Genomic DNA, 16,800 nt, shown 5'->3' with positions numbered 1-16,800 from the left:
CTCAGGAAACTTACAATCATGGTGGAAGGTGAAATGGAAGCAAGGCACATCTGACACGGCAGCAGGAAGGAGAGAGTGAGAGAAGTGTCACACTTTAAAACCACCAGCTCTAGTGAGAACACACTCACTATCACAAGAACAGCATGGGGGAAACCTCCCCCATGATCCAGTCACCTCCCACCAGGATCCTCCCTCAACACTTGACACATGTGTATTACAAATCCAGACGAGATTTGGTTGGAACACAGAGCCCAACCATATCATTCTGCCCCTGACCCCTCCCATATCTCATGTTCTTTTCACATTTCAAAACCAATCATGCCTTCCCAACAGTCCCACAGTGTCTTAACTCATTCCAGTATTGACTCAAAAGTCCAAGTCCAAAGTCTCATCTGAGACAAGGCAAGTCCCTTCTGCTTCCAAACCTGTAAAATAAAAAGCAGGTTAGTTACTTCCAAGATGCAATGGGGGTACAGGCATTGGATAAATGCACCTATTCCAAATGGGAGAAATTGGCCAAAGCTAAGGGGCCACAAGCCCTATGCAAATACAAAAACCTGGCCAGGCAGTTGTTAAATCTTAAAGCTCCCAAATCTCCTTTGACTCCATGTCTCACATCCAGGGCATGTTGATGCAAGTGGTGGGATCTCATGGGCTTGGGCACCTCCACCTCTGTGGTTCTGCAGGTTATGGCCCCTGCAGCTGCTTTCAGCTGCTTTTTTATTTCATTGAGTGCCTGCTGTTTTTCCAGGCACATGGTCCAAGTTGTTGGTGGATCTACCTTTCTGAAGTCTGGAGGATGGTGGCTCTCTTCTCACAGCTCGGCTAGGCAGTGCCCTAGCAGGGACTCTGTGGGGGATCCAACCCCACATTTCCTAGTGCTCTAACAAGGACTCTGTGGAGGATGCAACCCACATTTCCTTTCCATTCTGCCCTAGTAGAGGTTCTCCATGAGAGTTCTGTCCCTGAAGCAGACTCCTGGCTGGACATCCAGACATTTCCTCTGAAATCTAGGTGGAGGTTTCCAAATCTCAGCTCTTATCTTCTGCACATCCCAGGCCCAATACCACGTGGAAGACACCACGTCTTGAGGCTTCCACCCTCTGAAGCAACAGCACTAGCTGTACCTTGGCCCCTTTTAGCCATAGCTGGAGCTATGGGATACAGAACACCAAGTCCTGATAATGCACAGAGCAGCAGAGCCCTGGGCCCAACCCAAAAAGACCATTTTTTTTCTCTCCTAGGCCTTCTAGCCTTTGATGGAAGGGGCTGTCCTGAAGATTTCTGAAATGCCCTGGAGACATTTTCTCCATTGTCTTGGATATTAACATTCAGCTCCTGGCTACTTATGCAAATTTCTGCAGCTGGCTTCAATTTCACCCCAGAAAATGGGGTTTTCTTTTCTAACACTTTGTCAGCCTGCAAATTTTCCAAATCTTTATGCTCTGCTTTCCTTTTAAACATAAGTTCCAATTTCAAACCATCTCTTTGTGAACACATATAACTAAAATGCTTTCAGAATCAGCCAGGTCACATCTTGAATGCTTTGCTAGTTAGAAATTTCTTCTGCCAGATACCCTAAATCATCTCTCAAGCTCAAAGTTCTGCAGATCTCTAGGAAAGGAACAAAATGCTGCCAGTCTCTTTCCTAAAGAATAGCAAGGGTGACCTTTGCTCCAGTTCCCAATAAGTTCCTCCTCTCCATCTGAGACCACCTTAGCCTGGACTTCATTGTCCAAATCACTATCAGCATTTTGGTCAAAACCATTCAGCAAGTCTCTGGGACGTTCTGAATTTTCCTACATCTTCCTGTTTTCTTCTGAGTCCTGCAAACTGTTCAGACCTCTGCCTGTTACCCAGTTCCAAAGTTGCTGCCACATTTTCAGGTTATCTTTATAGCAGTGCCCCACTACCTTGATACCAATTTTCTGTATTAGTCTGTTTTCACATTGCTATAAAGGTACTACCTGAGACTGGGTAATTTATAAAGGAAAGAGGTTTAATTGACTCACAGTTCCACATGGCTGGGAGGCATCAGGAAACTTACAGTTGTGGCAGAGGCCAAAGAAAAGCCAGGCACATCTTACATGGCAGCAGGAGAGACAGAGCAAGAGAGTGAGGAAGTGCCACACTTTAATACCATCAGCTCTAGTGAGAATTCACTGCCACACTTTAATATCATCAGCTCTAGTGAGAATTCACTGACTATCATGAAAACAGCATGGGGTAAACTGCCCCCATGATCCAATCACCTCCCACCATGTCCCTCCCTCAACAGGTGAGGATTACAATGCAAGACGAGATTTGGGTGGGGACACAGAGCCAAACCATATCAGTCATATAGAGATGATGATATCTGTCTTAATTCTTTAAAACATCTTTGCTTATAATACAGGGTAATTTTCTTAAAATAAATTTTTTTTTGGCCTTCTTGCAACTAGTACTAGGCCTCATACCCAGCCAGAGCTGAACAAATAGTTACTGATTGATTGCCCAGTATAAATTAAGCAAGACTCCTACTCGACACCTCCGAGATTTTTTACTTCAACATATTCACTTTAACACATTTAGATGGGAAATTAAAATGCAGGAAGAATCAGATTACATTTTGCTTGATTTTCGCTATTCTCAGCTGATTTTTTCAATGGACTTAAAATCTGAGGTTATAGCTTTATAGCATGATTATAAGGATGATGCTTTATTTTTATTTTATCAAAGAACATATGACTATAATGGTTTTTATAATGCTTAGCAGTAAATAGTTGTTGGACCTGTCAACACAAACATTTTCTAAATAGCATAGTTTTAGGTCATGACTTTTGCTCATTTTTTCTTTACCCGAAACTAGGCTAAGGCTTGGGGAAAAAAAGAGGAAAATTTACAATTATATTTTACTCATATTATCATGGCAGAAGAGAATTATGTTAATACCCACCATTTGTTAAGATACTTTACTTATACAAATAATCTCAAAGACAGAAAGAAATTTCATAATTTCATTATTAAAGTGATGAATTTAAGGCTCATAGAATTTAGATAATTCAAGTAAAAGTGCTTGCTGCTGGATCAGAACTCAAATGGTTTTTATTGTGATTTCAGTATTCACACTGCCACTCTACTACTATCTCATTACCCTCCATAAAAAGGCTTGACTAAAAGGTTCTATAAACAACCCTACTACAAAACGATTTTGAGGAGAGGATCTCTAAAATAGCCTCTTTTTTTTTTTTTTTTTTTTTTTAAATGGAGAAATTTTTATCCCAAGAGGATATTTGCTTATATCATCCATCCTGAAGATCTGCTGTTTTTTAACTAATCTGATGTTTCTACCTTGCATTTGCAACATCAAAATCCTTTCCTCAGTGTCTGTAATGTTATCACAAATAGAAGATAACAACGTGAGGACTGAATAAAGCAGGAGGAGGAAATAAACCCTAAAGAAATAAAGATCTCATTTTCATAGGAATTTTCCATGCCATGTGTAACAAAGCAATCGGAGGCAAAGCATATGATCCAGCCTTGTGATATAGCCCTTAGGAAATATCACTGTATAAATTAACTGTATGTGACATCAGTCATTATTTTTAACATCAATTAGACTACCAGTCAAGCATCTTTCACTAAAAATCAAACCAAAAGCTCATATTAGTCTGAAGACTGGAACAAATAGTGAAAGAAAAAAATATTATATTTTTAATTTATTTATGTGACCAAATTTGTGGTGAACTCTGATAGTTATTTTTTAGTATTACTCTTAAGGTAATTCTTTAAAGTTCTACTTATTCTTTATAGAATCCATATTATATATAGTTTAAATGCTAACCTGTCCTTCTTTCCCATGTGTTTATAAACTTTTAATATAGAAATGTTCTTTTATGTAAACTGAAATTCCAATACCAAATATTGGCCTATAGTAGGTCACTCATTTTGACTGTTGAAATAAACATGATTTTATACATTTAGTCTTTTATTTATTCTTACTAAACACATCTCTATTTAATATTCCAAAATAATAATTGGTTTAAGGTTATTTTGCTAAGCAATAATTGTAAATAATTATCATTTCTTTTATAACAAACATTACTACATATCTACAAATACCACAAATGTAAAATAGCACAAATATTACATTTGTGGTAAAAATCTAGAACTAAGTTTTTTCATGTTTTTACCAAGAAACATTATTATATTTCTTTTACAGTTATAGTTCATAAAAATGGATATTTCCTACTGAACTTCTGATGTATTAATCTCATAATCAGATTTTTGTGGAATGGGTATACATTTACATAATATAATTTTCTTGTTGAATTTCTGCTTATAAACGTGCTAAAGTCCCATCAAATAAACATAAAGCAAAGTAAAACAACAATAACAACAAATGTTTAGCTTTCTCTGGCACCATGGCAAATGGTAATTTGGACAAGTTAACCAAATCTAATTTAGTCAATTAAAGCAATGAAATCACTATTGATAGATTTTTTTTTTTTTTAAAGGAGACTCAAACAGAAGTCAACTAGTGTGAAACTCAAGAGGCAGTTGGGAAAACATCATAGATCTAGCCCGCTTGTAACCCCTTAAGCTAATTTCTCTCAGCCTGAGATCTCATACATTCAGGGTGTAAGCAAACACAGACGTTAGAATCCATTAAGAAAACAAACCGGCCAGGCGCGGTGGCTCACGCCTGTAATCCCAGCACTTTGGGAGGCCGAGGCGGGTAGATCACCTGAGGTCGGGAGTTCAAGACCAGCCTGAACAACATGGAGAAACCCCGTCTCTACTAAAAATACAAAAATTAGCCAGGCATGGTGGCGCATCCCTGTAATCCCAGCTACTCGAGAGGCTGAGGCAGGAGCAGCACTTGAACCAGGAGGCGGAGGTTGCGGGGAGCTGAGATCGCGCCATTGTACTCCAGCCTGGGCCAAAAGAGCGAAACTCTGTCTCAAAAAAAAAAAAAGAGAAAAAAAGAAAAAGAAAAAAGAAAACAGACCTTCTCATTGCTCTTATTCCTCATCTTACTAAATGATGTTTGCCCATTTCCTCTTCTTATTAGTCTTCTCAAAGTTGCTTATCAGAGTGATTTAGGGTTTTCATAAGAATTTTATTTATTTCACATGTTTTCCTTGACTCCTTTTTGGAGTGGAAGATTTACTATTCTTAGGGTGATCATACAACCCAGTTTGCTTGGGACAATCCTGTTTTTTACCTGTTGTCCTGTCTTACGATTATTAGCACTTTGTGTTCTCTTACACATTTCCCATTCTGTGGTTACAAATTATATGATTTCTCCATCCAAAGTCACTAACCTTAAGACCCTTGATTTTACCTTATCCTAATCTGGAGGTATTCATCCATTCTCACACTGTTTTAAGGACATACCCAAGACTGGGTAATTTATGAAGGAAAGAAGTTTAGTTAACTCACAGTTCTGCAGGGCTGGGGAGGCCTCAAAAAACTTACCATCATGGCAGAGGGTGAAGTAAACATGTCCCTCTTCACAAGGGGACAGGAGAGAGAAGAATGAGAGCTAAGCAAAGGGTGAAGCCCCATATAAAACCATCAGCTCTCCTGAGAACTGACTCACTAACATGAGAATAGTGTGGGGGTAACTACCCCCATGATTAAATTACCTCCCACCGGGTCCCTCCCAGGACACGTGGGGATTATGGGAACTATAATTCAAGGTGAGCTTTGGGTGGGGACACAGTCAAACCATATCGTTGACATACAAGACACATATACCTAAAAAGCACCTTCTCTCTGCCTCTATCTCTGTCTCTCTCTGTCTCTCTGTCTCTCTCTCTCTCTCTCTCACACACACACACACGCACACATGCACATACACAAGAATGCAAGCTGAGCAGAAAAGAATGATTAGAGAAGAAATATAGGTATCTGGAGAGGTTTAGGGTATAAGGTAGGCATTAATCTGAACATTGATAATTGAGAGAAATAAAACATTATTTCCAAAGGGAAAAAAAGACTGTTTTGTTTTTAAAAAAATTCCCATGAGTTCTGTAACAAATGACCACAAAGTTTGTCTTAAAATAACAAAATACATTTTCTTACAGATCTGAATGTCACAAGTCCAAATTTAGTGTTGCAGGACTAAAATCAAGATGTCAGCAGTACTGGTTCTTTCTGGATCCTCTAAAGTAAAATACATCTCTCACCTTTTTCAGCTTCTAGAGGATATCAGCACTCCTTGACCAATGACCTAATCACTATAACCTCTTCTCCATTGTTACATCATGTTCTTTTCTACTTTGACACTCTTACCTCCCTCTTACAAGAATGTTTGTGATTATATTGGGCCAATCCAGATAATCCAGGCTATTTCCTGCTTCTCAAAACTGTTAATCACATCTGCAGCCATCCTTTGCCATGTAAGGTAACACATTCACCAGTTACAGGGGTGTAAACATTTTCGTGGACAATTATTCAGTCTACCATAGAATACATTCTAGGCTTTAAAGATTTACATTTTTCACAGATGTAAAATATGCTTAGTAAAATTACTCTGTCTTTATTGACCTGTGGAAGTAGAAAACAAGTTATCTAGTCCCAAAATACAATGGTAAAAGAGGCATAAGAGAACAATCATAGAAAGTCCCACTCAAAAGGGGATAGATAAAACATGAAAGAAGTCACAACGAGAAATGTTGAAATTTAACAGGGCAAAACTCCAATAGATTTCAAAGCCTGGGAATAATATGCTGTGACTCATTTCTCTGCCCTCTGGGCTCACAGAGCTGGTCTTGGAGACATATTCCCTTTTATTGAAAGGTAGCAAATGTGTGCAGCTGAGTAGTTTTATCAGCCTATTTTCTGCCTATAGAACTGTTGGATGCCTATAGGCTTCTTTCATTCTGTTTCTTCTCTGACTCTTTCAGTCTCAGATGGCAGTGTTTCTGCTGGTATACATTTCTCAAAAATATTATGGTTTTCTCATGCATTTCACAGAACCGTACTCCATTAGACAAGAAGATTCTCCACAGATCTTTCCCAAATTATTGTATCTCTAGTTTTTTACTTCTGCTTAATTGACTAAGGGATCCATGAATCATACACCTAATGTCTTCTCTGTGTGATAGACCACTCTGACTTTTTTATATTTTCAAAGTAATAACCTAACGTTTTCCAGCCATCCCTTTTACTTCCTCTTGTGATCGTAATTTCCTATGAGTGAATCTCTTAATTTTAGCATTTTCTGCAATCTGGACAGGCTGAGAAATTCCTAAATCATTTAGTCCATATTCCTTTGTGTTTAATACTTTTTCCCTCAATTTTTCCCTTTGCTCTGTCACAGTACTATAAAAAAATAAGAAAAAACAAGGATACTTCATCAACAATTTGCTTGGAATTCTTCTCAGCTAAATATCCAAGTGCCTCACTTACAAGTTCTGTTTTCTATGATTTCTATAAGACAAAATGCAGCTAAGTAAGAAAATGCAGAGATTATGTCAATAGAGATAGGATAAATCAGAAAGGAAAGATGAAGAAAAGTTATACAGCTACAGCTTCATTTGTGTTTTCAAACATGCTCTAATTATCTAAGTGGAACTAAAATCTGTGCATACGAAGATAAATAATAATCCCTCTCTGCTTTCCTAGGGTTCTTGTCCTAGTGAAAAGAACAGATGAGCCCAAGTGACATGAAATATGTGTTTATTCTTACACTTTAGGTAGAATATCTACCACCAGAGTAATTTAAGCACAATGCTCACATATTTATTATAGGTTATCATCCAGCTGTAGGAATAATGAAATGCAATCCACAGTACATAACAGTCTTTCTAAAAATTCCTCTTTACACATCACTTCTTCACTAAGTACCCATGCTCATGGAAAATCACCATACGCTCACTTTTTCTCTTTTGCTCTTACTTCTATTCACCACTCTTTCCTGCAATAGTTTCTAATCTCCAGACTCACTCCATCCCTTTCTCATGCATTACTTTCATAGCAGGTTGGCATGCTATTGACGTGTGCTATTCTTCCCTTAATTTTAAAACCTAATAGATATGCCAGCAAAGAAAAGAAATGATTAAAAATAAAAATAATGTAGTTTGTCTCCCCATTACTCAATCAAAAAGGTTAACCAGGCTATAATATATAACATATGGGACACAGAAAGCATAGTAAATTTCAAGGAATATTTTGGGAGCATCCAGCCCAAGCTGAATGCTCCAGTAACTACGTTTATATGGGAGAAGTGGTGATAATTAAGATTTTGCAAAATTAAGACATTTTATCAAACAAATATTAAATTGGGAGGAAGGTTGAGGAGGTTTTGCATTGCAGGAATAGCGTGTCTAAATACTATGTCTTTGGTAAACGTCATTTTTTTTAATCACAATTACTTTTTTATTTTATTTTTAAATTATTTTTGATTCAGAGGGTACATGTGTAGGTTTGCTACTCGGGTATATTGTGTGACGATGCTGAGGTTTCGACTTCTATTTGAACCTCTCACCCAAATAGTGAACGTAGTAGCTTATAGGCAGTTTTTCAACATTTGCCCCCTTCTTCTCTTCCACCTTTTGAAGTCCCCAATGTCTATGATTTCCATATTTATGTCCATGTGGACTCAATATCTATCTTTCCCTTATAAGAGTAAACATGTGATATTTGATTTTCTGTTTCTACATTAACGCACCTAAAGATAATGGCCTCCAGCTACATCTACATTGCTGCAAAGAACATAATTTTATAGGGCTGCATAGTATTTCATAGTTTATATGTACCACATTTTCTTTATCCAATTCACCATTGATGAGCACCCAGGCTGATTTTATCTCTTTTCTATTGTTAACAGTGCTGTAATAAAGATATGAGTGCAGGTGTCCTTTTGGTAGAACGTTTTTTGTGTTGGGTGGGGAGTGATACATACCCAGTAATGGAATTACAGGGTCAAACAGCTTTCCACAGGGGCTGAAATAATTTTCATTCTCACTAACAGTGTAAAAGCATTCTTTTTTCTTTGCAACCTCTCCAATATCTTTTTTTAAAACTTTTTAATACAGCTATTCTGATTAGTGTAAGATGGTCTCTTATTGTGGTTTTGATGTGCACTTCTCTAATTACTGGTGATGTTGAGCAATTTTTAAAATATTTTTGTTAGCTGTTGGTACGCCTTCTTTTGAGAAGTATCTGTTCATATGTTTTGCTCAGTTTTTAAAATGAGGTTGCTTATTTTTTTCTTGTTGATTTATCCAAGTTCTTTATAGATTCTGATGGTTAGTCTTTTGTCAGATGCATAGTTTGCAAATATTTTCTCCCATTCTATAGGTTGTCTGTGTACTCTGCTAATAGTTTCTTTTGCTGTGCCCAAGCTCTTTAGTTTAATTAGCTCCTGCTTGACAATTTTTGTTTTTGTTTCATTTGCTTTTAAGGCCTTAGTCATAAATTATTTCCCTAGGCCAATGTCCAGAAAAATATTTCCCAAATTTTCTTCTAGAATTTTTATAGCATTAGGTCTTACATTTAAGTGTTTAATCCATCATGAGTTAAGTTTTGCATGTGGTGAGAGGTATGGGTCTACTTTCACTCTTCTGCATATGATTAGCCAGTTTGTCCAGCACCATTTTTTGAATCGGTGCCTTTTCCTCATTGTTTTTTCAACTTTCTGGAAGATCTGTTAGTTATAAGTGTCTAACTTTAATTCTAGCTCTCTATTTTGCCTTATTGGTTTATATTTGGTTTTTGTGCTAGTACCATGCTGTTTTAGTTACTGTAGCCTAGTATAACAGTATAGTTTGAAGTCAGATAATGTGATAACTCCAGCTTTGTTATTTTTGCTTAGGATGCTTTGGCTCTCTGGGATCATTTTTGGCCCTCTATAAATTTTAGAATTTTTTTTTAGTTCTATGAAAAATGACATTGGTAATTTGAATTTTGCTGAATCTATAGATTGCTTTGTGTAACATTAAAAGATTAATTCTACTGATTTTCCCAATTGATGAGCGTAGAATTTTTTCCATTTGTTTGTGTCATCTGTGATTTCTTTCAGTAGTGTTTTGTAGTTCTCTTTACAGAGATCTTTCACTTCCGTTGTTAGATATATTGCTAGGTTTTTTATTGTGTGTGTGTGTGTGGCTATTTTAAATGGAATTTGTTCTTGATTTGGTGCTCAGCTTGAATGTTATTGATATACAGAAATGCAACTGATTTTTGTACATCAATTTTGTATTCTGAAACTTTACTGAAGTGTTTTATCAGGTCTAGGAGTCTTTTGGAGAAATTTTTAGGGTTTTCTCATTATGGAACTATACCATCAGTGAACAGAGATACTTTGACTTTCTGTTTTTCAATATTATACTAAATGGGCCAAAGATGGAAGCATTCCATTTGAAAACTGGCACAAGATAAGGATGCCCTCTCTCACCACTTTTATTCAACCTACTATTGGAAGTTCTAGTCAGGGCAATCAGGCAACAGAAAGAAATAAAGGGTATTCAAATAGGAAGAGAGGAAGTCATATTGTCTCTGTTTGCAGATGACATGATTGTATATTTAGAAAACCTCATCGTCTCAGCCCAAAAACTCCTTAAGCTGATAAACAACTTCAGCGAAGTCTCAGGATACAAAATTAATGTGCAAAATTACAAGTATTCCTAAACACCAATAATAGACAGAGAGCCAAATCACGAGTGACCTCCCATTCACAATTGCTACAAAGAGAATAAAATACCTAAGAATCCAACTTACAAGGGATGTGAGATGTGAAAGACCTCTTCAAGGAAAACTATAAACCACTGCTCAAGGAAATGAGAGGACACAAACAAATGGAAAAACATTCCATGCTAATGGATAGGAAGAATCAGTATCATGAAAATGGCCTTACTGCCCAAAGTAATTTATAGATTCAATGCTATTCCCATCAAGGTAACATTGAATTTCTTCACAGAATTTTACAAAAAGACTTTAAATTTCATGTGGAATCAAAAAAGAGCCCACATAGCCACGACAATCCAAAGCAAAAAGAACAAAGCTGCAGGCATCATGCTACTTGACTTCAAACTATACTACAAGGATACAGTAACCCAAACAGCAAGGAACTGATACCAAAACAGAAATATATAGACCAATGGAACAGAACAGAAGCCTCGGAAGTAACACCACACATCTACAACTGCCTGATCTTCGATAAACCTGACAAAAACAATCAATTGGGAAAGGATTCCCTATTTAATAAATGGCATTGGGAAACCTGGCTAACCATATGCAAAAAAACCAAAACTGGACCCCTTCCTTACACCTTATACAAAAATTAACTCAAGATGGATTAGAGACTTAAACATATGAACTAAAACCATAAAAACCCTAGAAGAAAACCTAGGCAATACCATTCAGGACCTAGGCATGGAAAAAGACTTCATGATTACACACCAAAAGCAATGGCAACAAAAGCCAAAATTGACAAATGCTATCTAATTAAACTAAAGAGCATCTGCACCGCAAAAGAAACTAGCATCAGTGTGAACAGGCAACCTACAGAAGGGGAGAAAATTTTTGCACTCTATCCATCAGAAAAAGGTCTAATATCCAGAGTCTACAAGGAACTAAAACAAATTTACAAGAATAAAATGACCCCATCAAAAAGTGGGCAAAGGGTATGAACAGACACTTCTCAAAAGCAGATGTTTATGTGACCAAAAAACATACGAAAAAAAACTCATCATCGCTGGTCATTAGAGAAATGCAAATCAAAACCACAATGAGATACCATCTTATGCTGGTTAGAATGGCGATCATTAAAAAGTCAGGAAACAGGCGGGGTACGGTGGCTCATGCCTGTAATCCCAGCACTTTGGGAGGCTGAGGCAGGTGGATCATGAGGTCAAGAAATCGAGACCATCCTGGCTAACACAGTGAAACCCCGTCTCTACTAAAAATACAAAAAATTAGCCAGGCCTGGTGGCAGGCGCCTGTAGTCCCAACTACTTGGGAGACCGAGGCAGGAGAATGGCGTGAACCTGGGAGGCAGAGCTTGCAGCGAGCCAAGATCAGGTCACTGCACTCCAGCCTGGGCAACACTGAGACTCTGTCTCAAAAAAAAAAAAAAAGTTGGGTAACAATAGGTGCTGGAGAGGAGGTGGTGAAATATGAAAGCTTTTTCACTGTTGTTAGGAGTGTAAATTAGTTCAACCATTGTGGAAGACACTCTGGCAATTCCTCAAAGATCTAGAACCAGAAATACCATTTGACCCAGCAATCCCATTACTGGGTATATACCCAAAGAATTATAGATCATTCTATTCTAAAGACACATGTACACGTATGTTTATTGTAGTACTATTTACAATAGCAAAGACTTGGAACCAACCCAAATGCCCATTAATGATAGATTGGGTAAAGAAAATGTGGCACATATACACCATGGAATACTATGCAGCCATAAAACGAATGAGTTTATGTCTTTTTCAGGGACATGTATGAAGCTGGAAACCATCATTCTTGGCAAACTAACACAGGAACAGAAAACCAAACAACGAGCGTTCTCACTCATAAGTGGGAGTTGAACAATGAGAACACATGGACACAGGGAGGGGAACATCACACAGTGGGGCCTATCAGGGTGTGGGGGCCAAGGGGAGGGAGAGCATTAGGACAAATACCTAATGAATGTGGGGGTTAAGACCTAGGTGACAGTTTGATGGGTGCAGCAAACCACTATGGCACATGTGTACCTATGTAACAAACTTGCATGTTCTGCACATGTATCCCAGAACTTAAAGTATAATAAAAAATAAATAAATAAAAATAAATAAATAAATAAAATATGCGTCCATAAAAGAAGAAGAGGATGAGTAGTTCAGTAAGATGGCAGCATGAGAAATGTTTCACTAATTGAGCTTGCTTTAGTGATGGAGAAAGAAGGCCATGATCAAGGCCCATGGAGGCCTGTTAAGTGCTGAGAATGGCCTTCAGCTTACAGCCAATAATAAAATGGATCATTGGTTCTACAGTTAGAAGCAGCTGAATTATCCTAACCATACACATGAGCAGAAAACAGATTCTTTTTGCTGCCTCTGGAAAGAAATTCAACATATTGAAACCTGGATTTTAGTGCTGTGTGGTCCCATGGCAAGAGTTGTAAGATTACAAAGTTTTGTTGTTTTTAGCCACTGAATTTGTGGTATTTGTTATAGCTGTGATTTAAAAAAAAAAAAAAAAAAACTAATATGAACTTATTTTTTTTACATTTCTGAAAACTGTTTCACTTATACATATAAGAAAATAAGTGCCCAAGCTAAGAATGTAATGGTTGAGATGATGGTCATAATTATTAAATGAGAGTTAATTGAGCCTACTGTTGAATGAATTGAGTACAAAAAATAAAATGTCGAGAATAGATTCCAGTTTCATTTTTCTTGTTTGCTGCTGAATAGAGTTAGGGAGCTTTCCATTGACCAAGACAAGGGAGATTAGCAGGCTTGGTGTAGAAGACCAAAAATTAAGTTTGGTTACCGTAAAATTAACATGTTTGTGTGACATGCAATTAGGGAAATCCGACTAGATAGGTGTACAGGTCTGGCAATTATCAAAATTTATATTTTATGTATCTATATTTATATGTCTATATGCCATGTAGATATTAATATAAATACACAGATACAGAGCTATAGATATAGACATCTACATATAGAAATGCCGATATAGATATAGACATGTTGATATATAAAATCATTTATGTAACTTTTATTTGAAGCTATGAAAGTGGATTGGAATCTCGGCAGGGAGAAGAGGCAATTTAAAGTTATGTCCAACAATAGCAGAGACGTTGATAGGGATGGTGGTCAAAAATAAATAGTTATCAGGGAGATTGTAGAGTATCCAGTTAGGAGGAAAATAAGATTTAAAAATTTGAACAAATTACAGTGTTGAGAGTTTCAAAAAGTGATTATTGGTCAAGAATATCATAAATAAATTGGTTCCAAGTTACATAAATGCTGAAATTCTTTCAACTAGACAAAAGTTAAAATATTTGTCACTAAGAAAACACAATTAGATGACAGAGGGAATAAAATTGACGTTGGAAGTTGGAGAATAAAATAATGATTAATTAATGTAAGACACATGTGTAGATAACGCTCTCAAGTGAGAAATTGAGCAGAGCAATAGGACTGTTACTAGCGTCCAGGAAGGAGTTTGCTTCTGCATTGTTTTGTATAAATACCCACATGTTAATAAAGATGAAATTTTATTTCTTACTCACATAACAATCCACCTTAAGTATTTATTTGCAGTGTCGTAATGTTTCAGGAATCCATTTTTCCTTCCATTTTGTGGCTCGTATGCCTTATGGTCTTAGATTCAGTTCTGCCTTCTGTATTAGAAATCACATTAATTTCTTAACCATTTCAGCTCTGATGTGGCGATGTGGCCTCCATCATTTCCTCCACACTCGCATTGGATGGAATCCAGTTACATGTCACCACTAACTGTAAGGGAAGCCAAAAATATAGTCTAATTTTTTGGTAAGAAACAAAAATAATGGTTCAGGTAAAAATGTAGTCACTCTCAAAACAAGTAATTGTATTTTTATTCTAGGAGATATTTATTAAAAAATTTAAAAAGAAAAGAAAGAAAAATTTTTTAAAAATTATGAGAACAAAATCTAGTAAGAAAAAATAAATTAAATATAGGGGAAGGTGGGAGAGCTATATAATATGTTGTCACTTCCATTTTTTCAATTCCTCTTAATTTCTTCTTTACTCACTTTATTCAACATTTCTTCTTCTCTCAGCGATTTTTCTTCCTTATTATCCCCTTTATTTTCTCTTCTGATCCCTATGGTTTTTATTCTTTCTGTTTTTACTATCTTGTCCTCCTTTTCTTCTTACTACCATTTATTCTTCACAAAAATGACTTACTCATAATCTCCAAGGTCTTCCGAAAAAAAAAAAAAGGAAGAAAACGAATTTACCTTTGCTATCTTATCCGTGGAAGCCACTGTTAGAGTTAGATTTCCAAGTCAGTGGAACCACAGGCTGCCTTTGAGAACAGACCTACAGAAGGTACCCAGCGTGCCTTGCTAGCCCTCTAGGCATGAGAGGCGGTGCCTAAAAAAAAAAAAAAAAAAAAAAAAACAACGTGAACATGAACTCTGAACCTTTCTGTCTATTCTTCTGTTTCAACAGGAAGACGCTACTTCTTTCATAAAAATAATCCTGAAGTAGTTCTAAACTGAGACATGGAAGCTGAATAGTACTAGCTAAAGAATCCTTTAATTTTGTGTGTACATTTTCAAAAGACGAAAACATCACAAGTATAAGCACACTGTCATGCGTAAGAACCGTTAGCTAGCATAACCTATCTGTCCAGGAAGCAGCAGGGACTTGTTTGGAGTGAAATAATGCCTCTTTTCCCCCCGCTATAAATTGTACTGTATGCAAATACAATGAATAGAAAAGAAAAATTGCATTTGATTTTCCTGCTGTGGGTTGATGTATCACTTAGTAATTCATTTGTAGCTGTACCTCCTTTCTATTCTGAGTCATTGTATAGTCATCTTAAATCTGTAAACCTAAATAAGTGTAGGTTAGTTTCCACAGAGGATGATGTGTACATGTGCATGTGTGTGTGTTTTCTTGACAGCTCTAAATTATTCTTTACACATTTTATTTACTGGGTTTCTAACATATGTCTACACAACCAGGGGAAAATGTTAGTTGACCTTTGTTTGAGATTATACTTGATAAACTCTGTTATCACTTCTGTTAACCTAAACTGGTTAGATAATAAGAGAGATATTCCAGAACATTTATTTCATTTTATAGACGATAAAATGGAGACACACAGAGAAGTTACGTGCTCAAGGCCACATATATGTGACAAAAAATTTTATGTATCTTAGTGCTTCTATCACACGTTCTACAATTTTCACTCAGTGTATCAAAGGTAAATGTACAGTCCACAATAAATTATTATGTGTTGTCTACGATAGGTTGGTACAAAAATCCATGCTCTGATTGCAGATGGTCATTATTTTTCTCAAATAGAGTTTCCTACACAGTACCTTAGAAAATAAAGTACAATAATAGCTCTTTTCATTTAACTAAAATGACATTTTAATTTAGTAAAGTAGAATACAGATACATATATTTTTTACTAACTTCGTCGTTCCATTCTATTATGTTGCAAGTTGCTTTTATTCTTACTTCAAAACTTTCTTTTCCATTGTTTTATTTCAAAATGTATTTATTTGTTCCTGAACATAAAATAAATGGGAGTTCACTATGGAAAGTTTAAAACTAGAGAAAGACAGCACAAAATATTCATAACTAATAGCTGATGTCTTTTAGCATGTCTTGTTTCTGTTAGTATAGAATAGTTACATTTCAGACAACAAAATTATTAGTTTTCTTGTCTGAAATGTACTATTATATACTAAAGATCCATAAGGATCAGAGTTCACAGACTAAGTCTGAAATGGCACATGGATACAAATTTATACTGGTGTTCAAAATATGTAATGAGGCACAGGATTTTTTTTTTTCATCTCTGTAAATCTATTGAGTGACAATAAGAGCTGTAATATCTTCAATTAATCTCATATTTTAATAAAAATTTGCACCTGAAAGTTGGTGATATAGCAGTTATCAATCTATAAAATGCTATATAATATTTTAATTGCTTATCCCAAAATATCAATATAATTTTCTTTGACTTAGTATTTAAAATTCTAAAAGGAATACTTTATTGAAAGAAGTAGATTGTCAGCCTTGTAAGAAAGAATTTCTGCATTATATTAGGAAATATTTTTTATGAAAATGTGTTTTTAGGAGACTTTCT

General features: G+C 36.1%; 1 long non-coding RNA gene across 5 annotated transcripts in view; it reads left to right on the top strand.

Annotated features, from left to right (window-relative positions):
* The first annotated feature begins 4,949 nt into the window (after positions 1-4,949).
* LOC103877313 overlaps positions 4,950-16,800 on the top strand; it is a 49,794-nt gene continuing 37,943 nt past the window's right edge. The window contains exons 1-2 of one of the 5 annotated variants that reach the window (XR_001894519.3): positions 4,950-6,386; positions 14,371-14,483. This is a non-coding gene — a long non-coding RNA (uncharacterized LOC103877313). The remainder of the gene's footprint in view (positions 6,387-14,370; positions 14,484-16,800) is intronic. The other 4 variants (XR_001894522.3, XR_001894517.3, XR_001894518.3 and 1 more) reach the window with 4 other exon arrangements.

The sequence above is a fragment of the Papio anubis genome, chromosome 10 (genome assembly GCF_008728515.1).
Source record: "Papio anubis isolate 15944 chromosome 10, Panubis1.0, whole genome shotgun sequence".
NCBI lineage: Eukaryota > Metazoa > Chordata > Mammalia > Primates > Cercopithecidae > Papio > Papio anubis.
This window is presented reverse-complemented; position numbering and strand designations above follow the sequence as displayed.